Source organism: Mustela lutreola, chromosome 6 (assembly GCF_030435805.1).
Source record: "Mustela lutreola isolate mMusLut2 chromosome 6, mMusLut2.pri, whole genome shotgun sequence".
Lineage (NCBI taxonomy): Eukaryota > Metazoa > Chordata > Mammalia > Carnivora > Mustelidae > Mustela > Mustela lutreola.
The window spans coordinates 49,416,947-49,441,792 of record NC_081295.1 but is presented as its reverse complement, the minus strand read 5'-3'; the positions used below and the strand labels follow the sequence as shown (position 1 = coordinate 49,441,792).

Sequence of the window (24,846 nt, the reverse complement as noted above, 5' to 3'; positions counted from 1 at the left end):
TGAAAAGGGGAAAAGGCATGGTTTCTTTAGAAGGAATGAAGTAATGGTTGAAAAGATGGCTCAGGGAAAGAAATTATTTTAAGACGTGAAGTTACTGCAGAGTTTTGCTGAATGCCAGGAGCTTCGGAACTGGCAAACCATTTTTACTTCTGTGTAAGACACCCTCTGGGAGAAAAAAGACATTTTGTTGGGAAGCTGCAGGACAGTTTGATTAACTTTCTTTTCTAGGACAAAGGCTACCATTTAACGCAAAATCCTCAGGAGCCTACTCCAAATTGAGCGACTCAGGCAGTGATATTTATTCCATTTGAATTCCATTTGAGTGTATTGATTCCTTCATCTGGGAAATAAACAATCAAGAAGGAAGCAGGGGCAGTTGTGGAGGCAGTAACCCTAGTCTTCCAGGTCTTCGCTGTAAACCTTAGCTGCCATTCACAAATGCTTCTAGGCTGTTTCTTAGGTAAAAAATTACTTCTCTTCTAACTCCTTTTTCTGCCTTTCATTAAGCTACAGCAGCCTAGTGGCTAACAATAAAGAAAATTATACTAAACAATTGGAAAAAATTTTCCCAGGGGACTAGCTAAATGAAAATATGTTGGGTTTTCTAATCAGCATGAGCTGAGAATGGTGTTATTATCTGCGCGGTGGTCTTTTGGACCATGCAGACCTGGAATGCCAGCACTTACTGGGAACCCCGAGCTGTAGGGAAGACAGCTGTGATTAATGATTCACAGCACCCCAGGTACACGGAACAAGAAGTTCACTTGCATTTCCGTTTACAAAACAAAATATATCTGGTGATAAATAATGCCTTCAACCTTGATTTTTTTTTCCAACTAATCCGATTCATTAATCAAACTAAGCCATTATTCTAAACCCCAAGGCTTAATATGCTACAAAAAAGTTTCCACGCATAGTGAGGGAGGATTGATTTGTGGTTGGGGTGGGAAAAAAGAGTAGTCATTTCTTTCCTTTGTTTCTCCAAAGTTCACTATTTAAAACACATATAACATGTATTGTTTAAAACCCCCGGTTTCTTGAACTAGGAACACCTGATTGCCTATCAGTATCTATTTGAATAACATAGGCCACAGCTCTGGTCTGAACGTGTCCCCTCTCCCCCAAATTCATACATAAAAACCCTAACTCCTTAGGTGATGGTGTTAGGAGGGGAGACCCTTGAGTGATCAGGTCATGAGAGCTCTGCTCTCAGGAATGGGATCGGTGCCCTATGAAAAGGTTATAAAGCTAGCTCTCCAGAGAGCTAGCTCACGTCCTTCTACCATGTGAGGAAACAAGGAGAGATCTGTATCCCGAAGTCTCCGACTCAACCCACTGGCATCCTGATCTGGGACTTCCAGTCTCCAGAATTCTGAGAAATAAATTTTTGTTGTTTATAAGCATCCCAGTCAACGGTATTTTGTTATAATAGCCTGAACAGATTAAGACAGCTACACTCAGAGAAACTATAGAGAAAGCCAGTGTTTCCATTTGTAAGTGTGTGAAGACATGAAGAGGAGGAGAAGCCCACCTGAGAATAGAAGAGCTTAACATAGGACACCTGGGAAATCTCACTCCGGCTGAAGTGAAAAGGACTCTTGGAAATCCTATTCATAAACAATGATAGTCTCATGTTTGTAAAGCCCTTTATAGTTTACACCATATATTCAGGTTTTAAAAGTTGTTCCTCCTAGGGCGCATGGGTGGCTCAGTTAAGCAACGGCCTCGGGCTTAGGTCCTGATACTGGAGCCCTGGGATGGAAACTCGCATCAGGATCCCTGCTCGGCAGGGAGTCTGCTTCTCTCTCTGACCCTCCGCACTCTCATGCTCTTGCTCTCATTCTCTTTCAAATAAATAAAATCTTAAAAAAAAAAAAAAAAAAAAAAAAAAAAAAAAAGCATAGGAGGGGCGCCTGGGTGGCTCAGTGGGTTAAAGTCTCTGCCTTCAGCTTGGGTCGTGATCCCAGGGTCCTGGGATCAAGCCCCGCACTGCCCCGCACTTTGCTTGGTGGGGAGCCTGCTTCCCCTCTTTCTCTGCCTGCCTCTCTGTCTGCTTGTGATCTGTCAAATGAAAAAATAAAATCTTAAAAGAAAAAAAAAAAGACACATCACTGTGAAGTATCTGGAATTATTAAAAAAAAAAAAGGCAGAGGAAGACCTACACTTCATGCTGCCTACTATTTATAAAATTATATAGAGGTTTTTCATTCTTCTTCTTTTACTAAGAAATTTAACTGTTTAAGGGCTTTCAGTTTTCCTAATATAGTTTCAGCTTTCTCCTCTGGAATAGATATTGAGGGTAATAGATTTCCATCCCTGAATTTAAATGAAACATCAAAAATAAAGTAAAACCCAAAACATGTCACTAGAGTTAAGAAACTAAGACATTAAAAAAGATTACATCTCAGTAAGTTAGGAATAGAGTGGAACTTTCTCAACTTGAAAAATAACCACAAAAAGCCTACAGCTAACATACTTCATGGCAAAAATTGAGAAGCTTTCCTGCTAAGATCAAGAACAAAGATTTGGATGGAACTAGAGAGTAAAATGCTAAGTGAAATAAGTCAGAGAAAGACAAATACCATATGATTTCATTCATATGTGGAATTTAAAAAACAAAACAAATATGCAAAGAGAAGAAGAAAGAGAAGCAAACCAAGAAACAAACTCTTAACTGTAGAGACAAACTGATGGTTACCGGAAGAGAGGGGAGTAAGGAGATGGGTTATATATAGGTGATGGGGATTAAGGCGAGCACTTACTGCGATGAGTAACAGGTGTTGTCTGAAAGTGTTGACTCACTAAATTGTACACCTGAATCTAGTATTACACTGTATGTAAACTACCTGGGATTTAAATAAAAACCAAAAAAAAAAAGAGAACAAGACAAGGATGTCCCCTCTCACCAATCCTTTCCTTTTTTCCGAATGTTTATTTAAATTCTAGTTAGTTAACATACAGTGTAATATTGGTTTCAGGAGTAGAATTGACTGCTTCATCGCTTGCATATAACACCTAGTGCTGGGGCGCTTGGGTGGCACAGTGGGTTAAGCCTCTGCCTTCGGCTCAGGTCATGATCTCGGGGTCCTGGGATCAAGCCCCTCATCGGGCTCTCTGCTCAGCAAGGAGCCTGCTTCCCACTCTCTCTGCCTAGTTGTGATCTCTGTCAAATAAATAAATAAAATCTTAAAAAAAAAATAACACTCAGTGCTAATCACAGCAAGGCCCTCCTTAATACTGATCACCTATTTCTCCCATCCTCCACCCACCTCCCTCCATCAAACCTTGGTTTGTTCTCTATTGTTAAGTCTCTTTGGGGGGCGCCTGGGTGGCTCAGTGAGTTAATCCCCTGCCTTCAGCTCATGTAATGATCTCAGGGTCCTGGGATAGAGCCCTGCATCGGGCTCTCTGCTCAGCAGGGGGCCTGCTTCCTCCTCTCTGACTCCTCTCTGCCTGTGTCTCTGCCTACTTGTGATCTCTGTCTGTCAAATAAATAAATAAAACCTTTAAAAAAAAAAAGTCTCTTTGAGTTTGCTTCTCTCTCTCTCTCTCCTTTATTTTTCTTTACCATATGTTCATTATTTCGTTTCCTGAATTCCACGTATGAGTGTAATCATATGATATTTGTCTTTCTCTAACTGATTTATTTTGCTTAGCATCATACAGACTAGCTCCTCCCATGTTGTTGCCAATGACAAGACTTCATTTTTCTTGATGGCTGAGTATTATTCCATGTATATATAGCACACCTTCTCTATCCTTATCAGTCAGTCAATGCACACGTGGGCTCTTTCCATATGTTCAGCTATTGTTGATAATGCTGCTATAAGCATTGGGGTGCATGTATACCTTCAAATCCATATTTTTGTATCCTTTCACCCCTCCTTTTCAACATTATACTGTAAGTCATTGAAAATTCAAGAAGACAAGAAAAGCATAAAAGGCAGTTTGGGAAAAGGAAATGAAACTGTCTTTTTAATAAAAAGATTGTCTTTGTAAAAAATCCAAAAGAATCAACAAAAGGACTGGAGCTAATGGGAGATTATTCCAAGTTTGCAGGATACAAGGTTAATATACAAAAGTTAATCACATTCCTACATACACCAGTGATGAGCAAATGGAATTTGAAGTTAAAAACATATACCATTTACATTAGTACCCCTAAAATGAAATACATAACTATAAATCTGACAAAATATATACATGATCTATATGAAGAAAACTATAAAACTCTGATGAAAGAAATGAAAGTATAAATAGAAAGATAGTGCATGTTCATGGATAGGAAGATTCAAATTTGTCAAGATGTCAGTTCTTCCTAATTTGATCTGTAGATTTGATACAATCTCAACTGAAACCCCAGCAAATTATTTTGTTGATATTGACAAACTCATTTTAAGGTTTATATGGAGAAACTAAGACCCAGAATAGCCAACACAATATTGTAAAAGAAGGACAAAGTTGAAAGACTGACACCAACCAATTCCAAAATTTACTAACAAGCTACCATAATCAAATGCGATATTAGCAAAAGCATAGACAAATATATCATGAAACACAATAGAGGGCCCAGAAATAGACCCACATGAATATTGTCAACTTATCTTTGACAAAGGAGAGAAGGCAATACAATGTAGAAAAATACTCTTTACAACAAATGGTGGTGAAACAACTGGATATGCACATCTGAAAACTTGGATCTAGATACAGACTTCTAGCCTTCACAAGAATTAACTGAAAATAGGTCATAGACCTGAATGCAAAACACAAAAGAATGTAACAGAGAAGAAAATCTAGATGACCTCAGATTTGGTGATGACTTTTCAGTTACACCATGGAAGACATAATTGATAGGGTGGACTTCACTAAAATTTCAAACTTCTACTCTATAAGAGACACTTCTACTCTGTAAAAGACTGAGAAGACAAGCTACATATTAGAAGAAGATATTTGCAAAAGACATATTTGATAAGGAATTGTTATCTAAAATATAAAATTAGTTCTTAAAACTAAAATAAGAAAACAAAGAACCCAATTTTTAAAATGGGCAAAAGAACTGCTAGATATACAGATATACAGATATACAGGAAGATATACAGATGACAAATAAGCAATGAAAAGATACTCAATATTATATGTCATTAGGGATTTGCAAATTCAAACAACTATAAGATACCACTACACACCTATTAGAATGGCCAAAATCCAAAGCACTGATAACACCAAACATTGGCAAAGATGTGAAACAATAGGAACTCATTCATTGGTAGTGGGAATGCAAAATGATACAGCCACTGTGGAAGACAGTTTGGTAATTTTTTACAAATGAGTTGGAAGCATATTCTCACAAAAACCTGCACACAGATGTGTAGAGCCACTTTTATTCATAATTGCCAAAACCTGGAAGTAATTAAGGTGTTTTTCAGTGGGTGATTGGATAAATAAACTGCAGATTATTTACTAGTGTTTTGCTAAGGATTTTTACATCTGTATTCATCAAGGATATTGGCCTATAGCTTTCCTTTCTTTTGGAGTCTTTGTCTAACTTTGGTATCAGGGTAATACTGGGCCTTGTGAAATGAATGTGTTAGTATTTCCTCTTCTTCGGTTTTTTGGAAGAATTGGAGAAGGAGCAGTGTTAATACTTATTTAAGTATTTGGGACACCTGGATGGCACAGTTTGTTGGGAATCTGACTCTTGGTTTCAGTTTGGGTCATGGTCTCAGGGTGGTGGTCTCGAGGTCCTGGGGTGGAGCCCCATAGTGGGCTCTCTCCTCAGTGCAGAGTCTGCTTGAGACTCTCCCCCCTTCTCCGTCTGCCCCTCCTCCCAGCTCTCTCTCTGAAATAAATAAAAATAAATCTTTAAAAAAAAAATACTTCTTCGTATATTTGGTAAAATTCACCAGTGAAACCATCTGGGCATAAACTTTGCTGGAAGATTTCTTGATTATCTACTCAATCTCCATACTAGTATGAGTCTGTGTAGGCTTTCTATTTCTCCATGATTCAGTTTGGATAAGCTGTATGTTTCCAGGAATTTACTCATTTCTTTTTTGTTATCCAGGTTGTTGGGGTATAATTGTTCACAGTACTCTTTTGTGATAGCTTTTATTTCTGTATCATCAGTTGTAATGTCTCTTCTTTCATTTCTCATTTTATTTATTTGACTCTTTTTTCTCTTTTTCTTAGTACAGCTTAGAGTTTGTCAACTTTGTTTATTTTTTTCAAAAAACCACAACTCTTCATTTTGTTGATTTTTCTCTACTTTTTATTAATTTTATTTATTTATGGTCTAATCTTTGTTATTTCTTCCTCTGCCAACTTTGGGCTTGGTTTATTCTTCTTTCTCTAGCTCTTTAAGGTATAAAGTTAATGAAGAGGAAGCCACTAGAACCCCTCTAACTACCAAAATGGTAAACTCAAAGTCATGTTGCATTACTGGAAGAGGAAAGGTGCAAAGTATCCTCACCAAACAGAAATAGGAATTGTGTGTGTGTATAATCTCCTAATTCAAGATACTGAGTTTAGGGGTGCCTAGCTTCTGTCTTTGGCTCGGGTCATGATTTCAGGATCCTGGGATTGAGCCCCACATGGGGCTTTCTGCTCAGCGGGAGCCTCCTCCCCCACCCCTTTCTCTGCCTGCCTCTCTGCCTACTTGTGATCTCTCTGTCAAATAAATAAATAAAATCTTTAAAAAAAAAAAAAAGATACTGAGTTTATTTTTCAAAAGAAGAGCAACTTGGGGGCCAAGCACAAGAATTTGTGGCCCTCACCCTGCTCGAAGGCCTGCACTGTTCAGCCACGGCACGAGGTTCTTTGCAAAATCTCAGAATACAGTTTGTATTTCTACACTCTTTTTTCCATGTCCATTCCAAGTTTTTGTAATTTACTGCTTTAGCTGGTAGCACATCGCTTAGCACTATGCTTATCCCTGAGTAGGTGTTTAGTAAATATCGGTGGTTGAATACATAAAGTCAGGTGTGTCATATTTTCTGAGTTAGAGGCAGAGCCTGAGCTCTACCATAGGATGCTTTCAGGGGTTGAAATGAGAAAAGATAACCACACAGCAACATTGAACCGTTTACCACAGGTGATAATTTAAGCGGGGTAATCTATCTTTAAAAATATATTAATTTTCCCTCTGGTTACTCTTTGTTAGTCAAGTATCATATCAACCTAGGAGTAAAGAAATGCAGAGACCTAAAGTGCTGATCAAAATCTGTAATTAACAGTCACAAACATTTCACCCAATGCACATGACCCACTTTAACCTCAGCTGTATGAACTTCGTAACTGCTCTCTAAAACCACAAAGCCAGCTAATTCAACCACTTTTGCCCCATGTATCTTGCGGTCCCCAAATCCATATTGTTAACAGGAAACCTCCCAACCTCAGAAATGTAGCTCCAGTACTCAGGCTGTAGACAATATAAGTTTCTGTCAGCCCAGGAGACATTATTTTGCTGGTTTCCATCAACTTCATTTTGTCTGTTTTGTTTCTCTTTTAAATTTTTATTCATATGTTTCATACTTCCAGCGAACAAAGGGTCATATCAAATGACTGAAATGGAATTTCCAGAAATTCCAGTAAACTGGCTTGATGAACATCTTCCTGTTCTGATTTTTGAGCTCTGTGGATATGTCCCTCAGTATCACTGGAATTCATAAATATTGTGCCTACCACTGGCCTTTTAGACAAGGAAAATGGGGTAGGCTCGCCTCCTCTCCATCCCCTCACTCCTGTGCCCAGAGGTCTGGGTCTCTGCTATTGTCATTTGCGATTCAGTCTGTTCTGTTTCTTCCATCCAAGCCTGTGATCAGGCCCTTCTGGAGTTTTGCCAGGCACCTCAGTAGTTTTGGGCTTCCAGTGTCTATCCCCTAAGGCAGCAAACTCAATCTATTTAGAGAGCTGTTAATTAAGTGAATTATGTTTGGTCAGGTATTTATGAGCAAAGAAAATCAGAATGGAAATGATAAGTGTGCCCTTACAAAAAGACTGAGTAAGCTATATGTAAATTTAAAAGAAAAAAAAAAGGCAATCCAACCAAAAGAATCTCTCTAAAAGGGTTTTTCCTCTAGTCTAGTTTAGTTTTTCCCCTTAACCATTTGAGAGAAAACACTTACTCTTCAGTGACATCATTCTCATCCCAAATACGCTTGTAAATTTGGGCAAAATGCAAAGAAGAACTGAGAGGAATGTAAATACTGTATGTTCTCTCTACAGAATTGTTCAGGGAAATGCCATTCACTTAGAAATAGAGTTCTAGGAAGTAGGTCTGCCATCTGTAGCCCAGATGATGATGATCGTGGCGATGAATTAAACATTTAGAAATAAAACCTAATGGTTGTTACTGTTTTCAAGGATAAAGCAACTGAAATATTGTTTCATTACTCATAACGCACAGAATAGCTAGAATTTGTTTATGCATCATGTATTCATAACTTAGGAAATACATTTAAAAAGATACAACGACTGTGGCTTTTTGAGTGTGTCTTGGCACAATCTCCTTAGAGGCCGTGGGGCATGCATAATGTGCTAGGACATGGGAACCATGCCAGAAGCACGAAAGCATTAGGATCATCATGATGACTTCTCTTTAATGAAGAATTGCGCTCTAAGATTGATTATTTCCTATATTGTTGCCCCTGAGTATGGTTCTACACCTATCAATCAGTTCCTCGTGAAGACCCCCATCCCCTGCAGCTAGGAAAAGACATTTGTAAAACTGCTCATGATTTTTTCTGGAGGAAGGCGTGAAGAAAATTAAATGGGTGTGATCAAGAACATCAGGCTGAAGTAGACCTATAAAAGGGCAATGAAAATATTCAGTATAGTCATGAGTTAGTCGCAAAGCAAAGGCCCATAGAGGGCTGTTGGCGGGGCGGGGTGGTGGTGGTGATGCTGTGGTTAAGAAAATAAAAAAAGCAAATCTGGTTTGGTCGGTGGGGCAGTAGGAGCAAGTAATGGTGGTGGAATCCTCATTTCCTGCACAAGTCAAGACACAATTCTAGTTTCAAGTGGGATTTTAAAGCTTGTTTGTACATTCTAGAGGGTCGAGAAGGCGATCTACAGTCCAGAAAATAAAGCTGGATAGAAAGTGAGTGATTGAAATCAACCAGGATTTGGGAGGTGGTGAGGCACTGACATGCCTTGTGGTGCCCAAATATAAAAATAGTAAGTTGAAGCGGGTTACTCACCTACAACTTAATACTTGATTAAAGGTTCCAGGTTTTGAAAAGTTCAAGAATGTCCCAATCTTCTTTCCAGTCTATCTGGTTTTTTGTTGTTGTTTGTTTGTTTTGTTTGTTTTTTTTTTTGTTTTTTTTTTTTACAAATCTGTGTACTTCTCTGCCACTAACCAAAGCAACGGGTTTTTTCAATCAAAGAGCAGATATTTGTGGTTGAAAATGCTAGCAAGGGAGAAGGTAGAGTGATCCTTGAGTGGGTTCAAGGTTGGTACTGAAGGTCTGGGGAAGGTTTGGTACTGAAGGCCAGTTGAGAAGAGTCCTATCCAGTGGTTTCTGAAACCACTTTCATGAGAGAAAATTATTACATTATCAGGAATTTTGCCTGCCAGCTGTTACATAGGGCAATTATTAAAAATTCTATTCACCCTAAAATGAAATAAATTATATGAAAAACTAAGATGATAAACACTCAAACTCTTCCACTTCTTAATTATTTCACAACATTTTACTCTTGTCTGTGCTTTGGGGGTAATTTTGTTACGTTGTAGCTGTATGATAGAATACTCTAGAATGAGCTGCTGCGGATGCTGTCCTCAGTGACATGAAGCTGGTGGCCTGAAACTCTGCTACACTGAAGACCAGTTCCCAGGACAGTCCCTGGCCTCACTGTAGCATACTTTCTCCAAGAGTGGGCCTGCTCTTTTTATGTCAGAGCTGACGTTAGAGGCAAAATAGAATCCCATTAGAAAATAGATGCCAGGGGCACCTGGGTGGCTCAGTGGATTAAAGCCTCTGCTTTCGGCTCAGGTCATGATCCCAGGGTCCTGGGATCGAGCCCCACATCGGGCTCTCTGCTCAGCAGGGAGCCTGCTTCCTCCTCTCTCTGTCTGCTCTCTGCCTACTTGTGATCTCTGTCTGTCAAATAAATAAATAAAAATCTTTAAAAAAAAAAAAAAAAAAGAAAAGAAAATAGATGCCAGAAATCTAGAAACGTAGAAAAGAAGTACCCAAGTCAACATTTATGATATTGCTGTCTGTGATTTTTGAATATTCATCCATTCATTTATTGGTATTTATTGAGCACTTTCTACCACTACACCAGGCTTTCTGGATACAATGAAGTAGACAATGGTGTACCTTCCCTCAGGGAGCCCACGGCCCAAGATGCCACCCGAGGAGTATACAGAGGATTACAATAGAGGTTGGTAAGGGAGGGAAACACAAGATCCATGGAAGTAGGGAAAAGGGCAAACTCGTAAGGCAGGTGTGGGACTAACACCACAAACCAAGCAATACTTGGTGCTAGCTAACGTGGGTTCTTGGGGAATCTTCCAGGAAGAGAGCTTTAAAGTGTGTGCTGTCCCTTAACTCTTCCCAAGGCTCTGAGAAGCATGGCTGGTACTTTGGGAGAGGCCTGCCTGTAGCTTAAACTGGGGAAAGTTGGGAGAGGCTGGTGGCACCTAGCAATGGCATCGCAATGGGATTTCCGGGTCTCAGAAGACAGAGGGAATTTTTAGAAGAAGGAGGCCTGATCTGAATTTTCCAGTGTGTGAGGATGGGTGAAGGGACTGGACAAAAAACCACATTAGGTGACAACCACCCTACCATTGTGGTTAGTTCCCATCTGAAGGAGGACTATTTCTGGAAGAGTTCGAAATAAACTTGGAAGGGAAAAGAGAGAAGAGATAATAGTGTAGGAAAGGGATGAGAAGCATTGCCTCCCTGCTGCTGATAAGATTTTTTTGTTGGTCCCTGGGCCAGGAGCTCTGAAATAATGATTAAATTCTCTTCCAATTCCTGGACAAATACTTCTAATATCAGACAACTGAGAAGTAAATTGAAATGACATTATTAGAAATAAGTGTCTATGTATAATAATTTTCAGTCTCTTTGCCTCAAAGAAGAAATTTCATCATCTGTATTCATTGCTTTTGAAACTGCTAAACTGAATCCTATATTTCTTCATGTTAAATTGAAGCCTGTAGTTATCAAAATGCTGACAAGTTGAGTTATTGGTTATTCTCAGGGCCCATGCAAAGACTTTACCATTAATAACATTCACTGTGTACATTGATAGAAGAGAATTATTTAGAGCTACCAAATGTGTTATTACAACTTATCCTGTATGCCCTAAAAGAAGTCATTTTTGACTTATGGGAGGAAAAAAAGGATATTTGCACGGGCTGACAAATGACAAAATACCACTACCAATAAAAGAGGGAGAAATGTAGCAACGCAATTCTATAATAACTCAGTTAAAATCTGCTACTCTGTCTTCTTGTTTTTTCAGCAAAGTTTAACATGCTCATCTCACAAGAAATAAGAGGTGAAACCAGGAAAGGAGAACTCAGATCAAGAAATATGTTGCAAAAGCTAATTTATCATGTGAGCTTAAAAATCCTTGTCAAGAAAAGAAATCATCCATCTATTTCCTTTATTTCATACTAAAAATATCTCAAACTACCAGGCTACGTATATAAGACTGTGTCATGGGCTTTTAAGGGGGGAAAAAAAAAGAAAATGTTTTAAAAAGTTCTAATTTAAAATACAAAAGGAGTGGCTCAGGGGTGAATATGGGGTTACTACTACAGGATATGGGAAGCCTTATTTGGCAAATAAGAACTTCAAGCTTCCTTTTTAGGATGTGGTTGCCTACCTAAGTCATTTTCAAACTTTTGTATATATCAATCCATGAACTATATTGAGAGGTTCAATGGGGACTATTCTGAACACATCCTTTTAGATGTGATGCTACACAGACTATATCTATAACCATATATATATATATATATATATATATATATAACCATTTTTATATCTGTACATTAAATAACTATATCCCACAGCCCCACAGGACAGAAACATAAAATGCATGATCCAAGAATAAATTGGGGAAATAATGATATCATTAATGTCACCTATCCATGCAGGTGATTTCTACTGCAAGGCTCCTTTATCCCAAGTACTGCGCTAGGCAGAAAAAAGACTTAATTCCTGTCCTCAGGAAGATATCTTATAGAAAATCACAATATAATAAGGTAAATGATTTTGTCAAAAAGGCATGGAGGGTAGTGCCACAGAATTACTCAGAATGGACGAATTCACTTTGCTTAGACCCAGGGAAGCCTTCACAGAGAAACTGACACTTAATGTAGTAGGATTTTGCCAGACAAGGTAAGAGGAAATGTCTGAAAGTAATAAATTTCAATTAATTCTGAAAACTAAACACTACAGAAGCATGATCAGAAGATGTCCTGAATGCCAGTAACAGACCATATGAATGAACTATGAGTGACTTTCTGAGGTCTTAGGTTGTTTGTTGCTATAGCAGAGCCTGTTGTATTCTTTCTAATACAATTGTGTGATTGTCTTGTGGGGCCATAGGGTCAGAACACGGTACATGCAGACGAGGATTCAGTTTCCTTGAAAGGAGCAGATACTCTCAGAATGATCAGGCCTGAGATAAGAAATAAGGATTTTGTAAGCAAGTTGGGAAAGAGAAAACTTTCCTTCCCATTGGGGCCATTGGTCTAAGGCAGGGAGATTCCTCTAGCATTTCTGCTGCTGGGAGTAGTGTAAGGATTGGAGAATGTAACAGGCATAGAAGCTTCCAACACATCTGGAGAGACGGGAAGAGCCAAGAGCTCCTGTAACAGGCTTGCGTTTGGTCGGCAATGTAAGTTGTTCTTAGGGTCGCATTCCCTTCCATTGTCCCCAAATCCTCAATAAAGCCTTGCTTAGAGGTACAGGTTGGTTCCAGCTGTGCTGTGGGCAATTAGAGACAGCTCCGTCTTGTTTCCATCACACCAGTGAAGGAGAGAGCAGTGCCCCTACCCACCGAGGTCACAGGTAAAGAACCATCTGGCCCAGCTGAGGGCTGGAGAGTAGGGAGTAGGAAGAAAATATCACAAGCAGCACAGTAATTGATTTGATATAGTTCCTTCCTGTCTGAGGCACAAGCAAAACTCAAGTGCTAAGCACTAAAAATAGCCTCTGTCCCTGGCCTACCTTCCAGATCTCAGTGAGTTGCAAGCTGCAATTTCATGGTGCAAATGGAAATTTTCCACAAGGGTTACTCAGTAGGAAACATGTCATTCTGTCTTCCTCATTATCAGCTCCTGTGCTATAACAACATTATGCTGCAGTAACAAGTAAGAATCTCAGTGGCGTAAAATAAGAAAGGTTTATTCTTTGTTTATCTCTGCGTCTAATGAAAGTCAGATGTATCCTCTGCTCAAAGCCATGCTCCTTCCTGGACCTCAGTGGAGAGGGCAGCCACCTTCAGAAACGTGGCCAGTCATGATGGCTGCGGGAAAGAGGGCCTGGCCAAGTGTGCTTAAAGCTACCACCTGGAAGTGATAGATGTTACTTTCCGCAAGTTCCACACGCAGGGAAAGGGAGTGGTGTGAGAATGGATGTAGAGCTTGACAGTTCCTACACACCCCACACCTTTCCCAAGAAATCCCTTGAGTCCCTCTCTGAAGAGTATGTTGCTTTAAGCGAGCAAACAATCATCACATTTTTAAATGTACTGAATACACTGTTATCTTTCCCGACAAGAGAAATTGTGTAAGGAGGCATTGGTCACAGGGAAGATGAAGAAAGAGACAAGAGAGTTAAGTGGAGAAGAGATGATGCATGAATTGTAAGAAGATGATAGAGAAAGAGAGAAGGAGCATCAAGACAGTTGTAGCCAACCCCTTAAATGGCTTGGCTACAACTTTCTACCTCTCCAATTCTCCATGGCTGTTCATTTCTTGAAGTCCTAACTCTTTAATCAAACAAAGAAAACCTCTAAGAAAAAAGGAAGCAGAAAGGCAGGGCAGGAGGATGTGGGCAAATCAAAGACATCAGAGTGTGGGCGACTAAAGAAGGCTCGATGGGAGGGGAAAAGAGCCAGGAACAATAAGGAGCTAAAGCAAATGGCGGCCACCCAGGTAGAGTCTAAATTTCAAAAACCACTCGACCTGGGGGAAATGCCACACAAGATGAAGTGATACAGTTCGTTATCGCAGCCCTTGAAATGTCAGATTTTCCCCTGGCTGCATTCGGCCTGATAATGTTTGCAGACCTTGTACTCGACATCGCATATGTGACCTAGGGAAAAAGACAGCCAGTAGAGAATGGATTATCTCAGAGTTAATACCTGGGGGGCTTTGTGTCATGACTTGAGGCGTGTGGCCTGCCCTGAAACAGGGCCTGGCTGGTCAAGCTCCTAGGTCTAGCCTTTTGCCACCCTTTTAAAACACATGCTGTCTCAGCACTTACACACAGCCCTCAGCTTTGAGCCTACTTGGTAAAGGTGGTGTGACTGTCTTCCAACGAAAATCTTGCTCTGACCCATGAGAATTGTTTTGGTTTTAAAGTTTTAAATTTTTTGCTGCTCCAGTGCTAAAAATATCAAATGTAACCAGAGCTGCTTTCAGTAGCACTCTGCTAGCCAAGACTATCAGACTATCAGTATCTCTATTAAATGTCAGACTGTCTTTTCTCATAAAAACCATGAAATTGTTTAATTGGAATCCACTGCGAGAGAGCTTCTGCCGCCTTGAAGAGACCATGTGTAATGCCTGGGGGGGGGGGGGTGTCACAAGCCGCCCCTCCTCCCATGTGCTATTAGATCTTGAAAGGGCACATTTTAGCTCCTATTTGCCATTTTTTCATGACTTCATTGTGACACTGTTTTTTAAAAATTTACAAGAAGTAGAAATAGTTTTCTCAGGAGAATTCACTCACTGTTTGTTACTAAGCAAGAAACCTTTTGGTACAGCAAGCAGCTTAAATTCCCTTTCAGTGTTCTGTTGAGCAGCTCCTCTTTTTCTGAAATTGATACTTCTTTTTTTTTTCATTTTTATTTTTTATAAACATATAATATATTTTTATCCCCAGGGGTACAGGTCTGTGAATCGCCAGGTTTACACACTTCACAGCACTCACCATAACACATACCCTCCCCAATGTCCATCACCCCACTCCCCTTTTCTTCCTCCATCTACAAATATATTATTTCCTCAGAAACTGTCATATTTTACATGGAACAGCCACAAACCTAATCAATATCTCTGTGTGAAAAGAAAATTGGGGTTGGGGATGTTCATTCATAGATACAAAGGACAGATTGGTGGTTGCCAGAAATAGGGGACTGGGAGTGAAATGAGTGAAGGGAGTCAAAGGTACAGATTTCTTAGTTATAAAAATAAGTCATGCAGATGTTACAAACAGCATGATGTCTGTGGTTAGTATTATTGTATTGTGTATTTAAAAGTTGTTAAGACAGTAGATCTTAGAAGTTCCTGTGATAAGAAAAAATTATTTTCATGACTATGTATCATGACAGATGTTAACTAGACTTATGAGGTAATCGTTTTGCAATATATACAAATATTCTATCATTACATTTCACCCCTGAAACTAGTATAAAGTTTCATGTCAATTATACCTGTTTTAAAAAGGGCTCAGCCCCATGGGTGCCCAGTGTGGCAAGCCCCACGGTCTGAGAGAAGCAAAAGGCATTCCTTCCCCCAGGATGATGCCTATTGCAGGCTGTACGTCTTGGTGAGCAGAGTCTGGGCTTCATCCCAATCCCCACATGCCCTGTGGCTGGGCACCTTTGTCAAGCACACAAACCGCACAGGTGTACATGTCAACTCTAGCAGGTTCATGTGTGACAGAACTGGTCCAGAGGTGGCTTCTTCTATAAGCCAGGCTAGTCAGAGCCCTTGTGGGGATTTTGTTCCAACTAGACCCAAGAAAGTTAGACTCTCTGTTGGTGAAAGTCAGAAAATGAATTGCATGAGCTATCAGTGATGGAGATTTCTACTATTTGGAGGAAAAAAAAAGCCATTGGTAGTGACAAAGAACGATGCCAACATACACAAAGAAGTCAGAGCAAGAGATAGCAAGCATTCCATCAGCACTGAAGCTTCTGGTTCCAGCAGTGTCTACGACCAGCAGCTTCCCTGCCCTTCTCATGGGTGCATGGTTTGGTTGTTCAGCCCTCCCTTGGATTCGATGAGTCAATAGACATCCTTTTTGCTTTAGCTTCTTTGAATTAGATTTGCATCTTGGCAACTTGAGGGTCATGCAAAGACGCAAAGACACTACAGTGAGCAGCCATTATCATGGCAGCCAGTGCTTCCAGAGGTGGCTCTGTCTTACAGAGACCGTCTCCCTGAGCAGCTCCAGCACAGAGGAGGGAACTGCGACCTAGACAGAAAGAGGTATGTGCTTGTTAAATGATTAAGGAATGACAATTCCCCATTTCTGTCTGTATGACCTTAAGTAAGTCTCTAGACCTCTGCTGGTCTAGGGAACTTTAGTATTTCATATTTAATATTTAATAACTTTAACATTTTGTATTACATAGATTTGTTGAAAAAATGAAAGGAAAAGGAAACAATGCATGTCAGTATTTGGTATAGTAACTGGCATCTAGGGCTCAGTAACTGTTTGAGATAATTATTATTCTTTTATTATTTTCAGTGTCAGATGGTGCTTTACATAGGATAGGTATTTGTAAGAATTACAATGGGTATAAAAATCTCATTTTAGCCCTGACTTCATACCTGATATTCTTTGACCTTAAATAAGATGTTTTTTTTAAACCTCAATTTTCTCATCTGTATATGGAAAAAATAAATTTTTTTGTAGGTTAATTGAAAGATAACATGAAATAGTGTGTATGAGCAAGTTTTATAAACTCTAAAATTCTAGCCAACCATAAAAGATAAAAGATTAGAAAGATGAATTTAAGTTTGCTTCTTTTCAAAGATGTTGAGATATCAATATTTTAATAACTAAAAAAGAAGTGAAAATTTGAAAACTGACATTCATCTATTGGATACAATAAGTAGTGCATGCCCTAAAAATAGAGTTTTTTTTCTACATTGGAATCAATAAAATTCTTTTCATTTTGATTTTTTAAAAATGCCTCTTTTAAATATTCTTGTTTTTGTTGAATTAGCCCACATGCAAAAAAATCTTGCTTTCCCTTCATGAGAGACTGAGAATTTTGAGAATACCCCAAGCTTAGCCTGGGAAAATAGCAATTTTAAAATTACAAATCAAATTTTGGCATGATGTTTAAAACATTAGCCTGCATACAACAAAAAGAAACCTTGGATCAAACCATCTGTTTTCTTCACATGCTAGTATTTGATAAATGGAGATTTTAAAAATAAAACTGAATACAATCATCTCTTGACTGTTTCAGTGAACGAGTAGCCTGAACTAAAAAAAATTTTTTTTAATTGTATTGCTTGCTTTTTCTAGCAAGTTTGAAGATATTATTGAAGAAGATGTTCAGCAGAATAAATTCAAGTTAAAGAATAAAAATGTGAGACAAATTTTGAGAATGACAAGTTGAACATAGCTCTACAACATCCCATTTCTCTTTTAATTTAGAACATCACCATTTGTTCTCTGACCCACCCCCCTCCCCTCTTGGAAACTGGAGGCTTCAAGATCAATGTCTTCTTTAATTTTTCTATGAATTTTTCTATGGTCAGACCTTAAGTAAAATTTTCCACAAATGTCATATAAGATAGCGAATGCATTTTTCCGAGTTCCTTCCAGAAACACACAATGAGAGAAGTTCCCCCAGCAGGCATGAAGCTCTGGCTTCACCATAACCTGTGATGTGGCTGTTAGACCCTGCTCTGGTCATTGGCAAAGGGGAGGTTACTAAGTTCATATAACCCCTTGAAAGAGGTATTTAAACAAACAAACAAACAAACAAACCAAAGAGCTAAAATAATACTATCAGGGTGCCCAAAAAGCAGTCTTCAAAGCAATAAATATTTTCTGCACTTCTGCAATCCCTTTCTTCCATAGCATGGAGATGCAACCTAACTAATGAAGTCATCTGAGGTGTTGCCTGTAAGAATTTTCTTGAAATTTTGACAATTAGTTCTCCCATTTTTTTTGCCTCAAACCTTTATAAAAATGAAGATTATTTTGATCAGAAAGATGGAACTAGAAGGTGTTATGCTAAGTAAAATAAGTCAATCAGAGAAAGACATATGATCTCACTCGTGTGTGGAATTTAGGAAGCAAAACAGAGGGTCATAGGGGGAAAGAGGAAAAAGCAAAACAAGACAAACCATAAGAGATTCTTAAGCATAAGATACAAACTGAGGATTGCTGGAGGGGAGGGAGGTAGGGGTGATGGAGTCACGGGGTGATGGACACTAAGAAGGGCACGTGATGTAATGAGCACTGGGTGTTATATAAGACTGATGAATCACTGACCTCTACCTCTGAAACCAATAACACATTAGATGTTAATTAACTGAATTTAAATAAATAAATAAAAAGAGAAAAGCCAGTTTAGGTGGGTGTGGGCAGGTAGTTAAGAGAACAATTTTAGACATAGTATGAAATTATAAGAAAATCCCTCTTGAAGTGGGTGTTTATTGTAAATTTGCCCTTTAGACTCTGCTTCTCTCAAAAAAAAAACAAAAACAAAAAACAAATCAAAACCATAAAACAGGAAAGGCCTGGTTAAGATTATCTCATATACCTTTATGAGGCCTCAGAGACTTGGGGGCCACTGCCCCTATCACTATCAGAGATGGTGGTGAGGTGGGGGACATGTGTTCTTAGCGTTCGGCAACAGTACAACACCCAGGAAAAGGAGATTGTGGTGAAGTAAAACAAAGTGATTGTCAGGCACTATAGTAACCCTGGAATGTCAAGACCAGCTACATAGGTTGGGGAGACAGGAAAGGAAACCAACCCAGAGAGCACCTCACATTGGATTCTATCATATTTGTATTTAATAATGTATACTTTTCTCATGCTACTGTTGATGTCCTGAGGCAGCTTCTGAAAACATGGCCATGATTGGAAGCCCTGACTGAGAAGATGTCCTCGCCGGCTCCTGGAACAACATTACCTTTTGGCAAGTAAGACAGAAGGGCGCCCCTAGAAACTGGTCTTCAGGGATATGCTCAAGTTAAAATGAGGTGAAGTTTTAGGAGCAAAGAAACCACGAATTGAAGATGAAGACTGTGTGGACCTTGATAAAGATAGATCAGCTGCTGGTTTGGAGGGGCCCACCCAAGGAAGGGGTTGTACAAATGGAACAGATTAGTCTTTGTCTGAAGCCAAGGCAGTGGGAAAAATTGCTGCAATCAAATTTAAGGCTAAGAAAAGATGTGCAGTCAAGCCTGATCTAGAAGAGGATATAACTTCCCTGAAAGCGAGGCTTTGGGGAGATGTTGAGATAACCATGACCTAAGATATCATCAGCAGAGTTGAGGTGAGGATCGGAAGTACAGTAAACTATTTCACAAGAATATTTTTGCAATTCTTCAGTCTGTAAAGGCCAGAGAAGACTGGAATGCACCTGGATTGTGACTGGCCCTGTGGATCCCACGTTGTATACACAATTTCCCATCCCAGCTGCCTACAACAGATATGATCAGGAACCATTCAAAGGAGAAGAAATGGACTTCTTCAAAACTGACATGATGGTTTTACCTATCAGGGTAAGACACCAAAATCTGTAACAGGATGACGCAGCTTTCCATAAGACTCAGACTCCTGAACAGCTAGTTCTGAGACCAGTTTCTCAAGCCAGGTTTTCACCAAACCAGACAAAAGCATCTTTAGCCCCCATTATCATAAGTTAAGCAGCTATCACCTCTTTAATAACCAGGCTCAATGCAAAAGACCTTCTCCAGGCTCTGAAATTTGTCCCATCAAGTGAAAAGCAGAAACAAGACTGTCAATGAGAAAATGAAGCTGTGATTCAGAGTAGGAAAGAGCAGATGTAGCCAGAAGTCACTACAGTTCATGTCTGGGTTCCTTATGGAGTAGAAGACCAGCCTGGTGAATGCATGCCTCAGACACCAGCCTCATTTCTACGTGCCCTGGGGCTGGGGCAGGGGCAGGTTGTAAGAGTTTCGGTCAGGGTCCTGTCTAGCAGTTCAAAGATTGGCCATGGCTTTTGTCTGATGGGTCACCAGTTGATGTATTTGCTAAATTTGAAGAATTTTTTTCAAATACGACGAAGTTTGCCTAGATCTAATTTGTCTAGAATTAGGACGGAACAGTATGAGAACTCAGTTATCACAGAATTCCTCTGGACAGATCAGTTTTCTTAGAGTTGTGAGAAACCTTTATGGTTACATAATGAAACAGACATCCCTCTTGAGATTCTGAATTTCCACTAAAACTTACAACAAGGTCCCAGATAGATCTTTTTTTTTTTAAGATTTTATTTATTTATTTGACAGACAGAGATCACAAGTAGGCAGAGAGGCAGGCAGAGAGAGAGGGGGAAGCAAGGCTCCCTGCTGAGCAGAGAGCCCCAACGTGGGGCTCGATCCCAGGACCCTGGGATCATGACCTGAGCCGAAGGCAGAGGCTTTAACCCACTGAGCCACCCAGGTGCCCCCCAGATAGATCTTTTAACAAGACCTTATTTAATGCTTTGAGGAGAAGCCTGACTCATATACTTATGTTCTGTGGCTTTTATCTTTTCCAGATGTCTCCTCCCAACTCCTGACTTTCTACTCTGTCTTCATCTGCCCAGAAGCTCTTCCCCTCCTCCGCACTCCCGTGTTCAGGGAGTGGCATAGAGTAGAAACTCCTCCCACGCTTTCAAATCTGGAATGCTCCTGCTAATTGAGGTGCAGTTTGAAAAACAAGATTATTGTTTGTTATTCTTATTGAGAGTTTTGTAATTACGACAATTGCTGTTTAGCACACGTTGGGATTGCTACTAGTCCAAAGCCTCACCTCTGAATGATCTGTGTCTCATCGCAGAATGGAGCGGCGGTGTCGTAAATGTCACCCCACTCTACAGCTCTGATATATGCCCTCGTTAAGGTCGAGGACAAGAAATTTAAATATCAGGGTTGAGCTCCTGAGCAATCATGCCCTTTCTGTTGATCACCTAATGAAAATGTATGGCACGTAACAGTGACGAGATAAGTTTGCCCAGGGACACGAGCTCCCAGGACTGTGTTCACACCCTTCCTGGGGAAGGCTCCCACCATGCCTGCGCTTATGGTGCATCTGAAGATCCTCCCAACTGCAGAAAGCATGGCAGGACTGAAGAGAGGCTGGGCATGTTAGTTCTGTAATTTTATTACCGAGGGATAGACATATAATTTAGATACTGGTAAGCAGCAAGAGAAGCCTGAAAGTTGAAATGTGGAGGCCAAAGGAAATGGAAATGGAAGTCTTGGAAACTTCGCTTGATTGATTCGGGTAGACTATGTCTATTTTTCCTGGGGTCCTACAAATGCCATGTTTAAAGACAATTACAAAAAAAAAAAAAAAATAAGGAGCATAAATATGAGCACAGAAATAGCCACATAGCGATAAGCCATTAACACCTTAAAAAGAAGCAGAGATGTGTGTTGCCTATTTGAGATGGGTGAGAATTACGTTGTCTACAAAATCTAATAGATCATTTTGAGAGGAAATAAGAATTCCCAAGAAGCCATGGCAACTGGTCTTGGCAGGGTGACTGACGACACCGCTCCTGGCAACGGTGGCCTTGCAGTGGTTTAAAAAGATTGACATCACTTGCTAGAAACTCCTTATTTCCATTAAAATTGATCATGAGACTGGAAAGGGAAAAAACTCTCCTCCCCCTGTGCTATTGTACAGAGAACTTTGAGCTCCAAAGCACACACAGAGCTCTCTGGGCATGGCATTTTCTCTGAGATGCTCCCCTGACTTTCCTTTCTAAAATGGCATGCCCCTCCCCCAACCTGACATCCAGCCCCTCACTCTGTGAGGCGCCCCTGAGGAGGGCAGGCTGGCAGCTGATGGACGGCAGCCTGAGTGCACAGCCTACATCTGCCCCTTGCCAGCTAGGGGGGCTTGGGCAGTTCCCAAATTTTTCTCTGCCTCTGTTTCCTCTTCTGAAAAAGAGAAATGCTAATAGCGCTGACTTGAGAGGAATGTTGGGAAGATTGAGTTACTATTTAAAGTTCTCAGAATGGAATGTGGCACATAGTCATTGTATGTTTGTGAAATAAAACAGGTAAGTAAAATGTGTTTTGCTTTTTTATTATGCCCCTTACTAAAACATAAGCTCAATGAGGAGAGGCTTGGCTTTGCCGTCTATTGTGTCCACAGAGTTAAGGAGGGTACCCTGCACACTGCAGGCTCTCAGTAAAAGGTTTTGCTGATGGGGTAGTGCCCTGAGCTTCCTCCGTGCCTTTTCCTGGGTTTCTGTCTGTGATTTCACTCCTTTCTTTTTTGAATGACCTTATTCGGATGATCTGACTTATGTGTTTCATTCAAGACTCACAGAGTTATTTTATGCCAACAAATTCTCTGGGATTCTCATCTTGTTAATTCAGGCATTAGTTCATTAAGATCTTATAGCATAAGGCCCATAGTTTTCTCCTGGTCCAAATATATGGTCCAGAAATACTACTCAGCATGTATTTTAACTATGAGGTAATGAAACGTTGTTAAATAAGAACTATAGGCTAAGTCAGGAGGCACGAAGACCAGTAGGGAACAGGGTAAGGTAGGTTCATGCAGGCAGGACCAGGGAACAACTCAACCAACATACATACTTTGGAAGGGGCAGCCCACTTTCTCAATTGTGGAATGAAAGGAGTCCAGCCAAGCTGGCAGATTTGTCCAAGGCTAGCGAACAGATAGCCATAGAACAATCTGCAAACAGAGATAATAGTCATGGTCAGATGGAGGTCCTCTTCTGGCAAAACGGAGGGGCAGGACGAGTCATCTGAACTGAAGTTGGTCCTTAGCAACTGAGCTACAGAGGCAGGGTCCAGCTCCAAGACGGAAGAGCCTGGGAAAGCATTCACATGCTGTCCAAACCAGACATAAGGCCTGCATTTTAGAAGAGACTCCTGGCCAGAGCCTAGGCCCACCGGGTTGTACTGGTTGCTCGAATAGTCTGTGTGAAGTCTTGGTCATGGACTTTTTTCATGCCTCACCTACACTGTATTTCCTCCTTTCTATCTTCTCTTTTCTCTTTCAGAAATTCTTGTTATTTAAATTTATCTCCTGGTTTAACCTTCCAATTTCTAAGAGTTTCTTTTCTGTTTTTCTATTAGAACTCATTAGGGATTTACTTTGCTTTGTTTTTATTTCATTTCACTTCCTGATCTCTTCCCTTAAATTTATCCCTTAGCGATTTTATTGACTTTTTCAATTTCAGTTTTCCTGAATTTTATCTGACATGAGTCGCCCAAGCTCTTGTTTCATGGCCATAATGTATTCTCTTATCTCTTCCTGAGGAATTCAATTATAAGATGTTTAGGCATTTTTTTTTTTTTGTTCTCTATACAGTTTTTGAATCCTTTGAATTCCTTTCAGTTTTTACTTTTTTTCTGTTTTTCATGTTAGCAGGTCCCCCTCAACATCACCCATCCTTGGCTGTTCTTACTCATTGGTAAGTGATGATGACAAGTAGAGACAGTTTGTGATGACAGGAATGGTGGTACTTGTGTGGTTAAACTTCGAGAAATGTCTAGGTATTACCTTACTGAAGATGTGCCTTGAACGCTGTTGAGCCACAGCAAAAAAACCTTCCAGTCAGCATGTGTGAAAACTGCGAGCTAGCATCACTCCTAGGACCATTCTGATCATCCTCACTGGGTGCCACAGAGGTGGTTTTCCTGCAGCAACTAAGCAGAGGCTTGCTTCTTGTGACTGGACCTCTCGCCCCCAGCGGAGTTCCCCTGTGTAGAACACACCAGAAATTCATCATTGCACTTCTGCTAAAATTGTTATCAGCAGCGTGAAAATCCCCAAACATCTCACTAATGGTTACTTCAGGAAGAAGAAGCTGCGTAAGTCCAGACACAAGGAGGGTGAGATTTTTGATACCAAGAAAGAGAAATACGATATTACAGAATAGCACAAGGTTGATCAGAAAGCTGTGGACTCACAGATTCTGTCAAAAATCGAAGCTGTTCCTCAGCTTCAAGGCTACCTCCACTCTGTGTTTTCTTCCACAAATGGAGTTTGCCCTCACAAATTGGTGTTCTAAATTTCTTACAAAGAACTTAATTAAATAACTGATCCATTAAAAAAAAAAAATGTGGTGGGGTTGGGAGGCTTTCCAGGGAGGGCAAGCCTGGGTGGCTCAGTGGTTAAGCATCTGCCTTCCGTTCAGGTCATGATCCCGAGGTCCTGAGATCCAGCCTCCAGCCCTACATTGGGCTCCCTGCTCAGCGGGAAGCCTGCTTTTCCCTCTCCCACTCCCCCTGCTTGTGTTCCCTCTCTTGCTGTGTCTCTTGTCAAATAAAAAATGAAAGCATTTAAAAAAAAAAAAAAAAGCCCCCATAGCTGAGGGGAGCTGTGAGCAGCACAAATCCTTGTTTCCTGGTGAACCTCGTGGCCATTTATACGCAGAGATGGCTAATTTGTCAAGTCACTCTCAAACATTGGTGTCTATGCATTTGTTTTGGCCCCATCTATTTCTCCAGAGAGGAGTCCTCTGCTTCCCTAGCAGGAGAGGGTAAGTGATTTCCCATGTTCTGGAGAAAAACATTCAGCCTAGGGTTGAAGAGGGGCCTCCCCACTGGATGTGCGGGTTTTCACTGAATCCTCCTGCTTCTAGCCTCTGCTCTCACCCTACCCACCTCCCCCAACCTGTAGTTCTTGAGTAGGTCTCTTCTTTGGGAACTTCAGAAAGTTAGTGAAGTCTTCCCAG

The 24,846-nt window shown here is 40.3% G+C and overlaps 2 pseudogenes; both read left to right on the top strand.

Moving 5' to 3' along the window:
• The first annotated feature begins 12,279 nt into the window (after positions 1–12,279).
• Positions 12,280–20,214, top strand: LOC131834584 (parafibromin-like; annotated as a pseudogene).
• A 3,395-nt stretch (positions 20,215–23,609) lies between these two features.
• On the top strand, positions 23,610–24,180 carry LOC131833130 (large ribosomal subunit protein eL6-like; annotated as a pseudogene).
• The last annotated feature ends 666 nt before the right edge of the window (positions 24,181–24,846 follow it).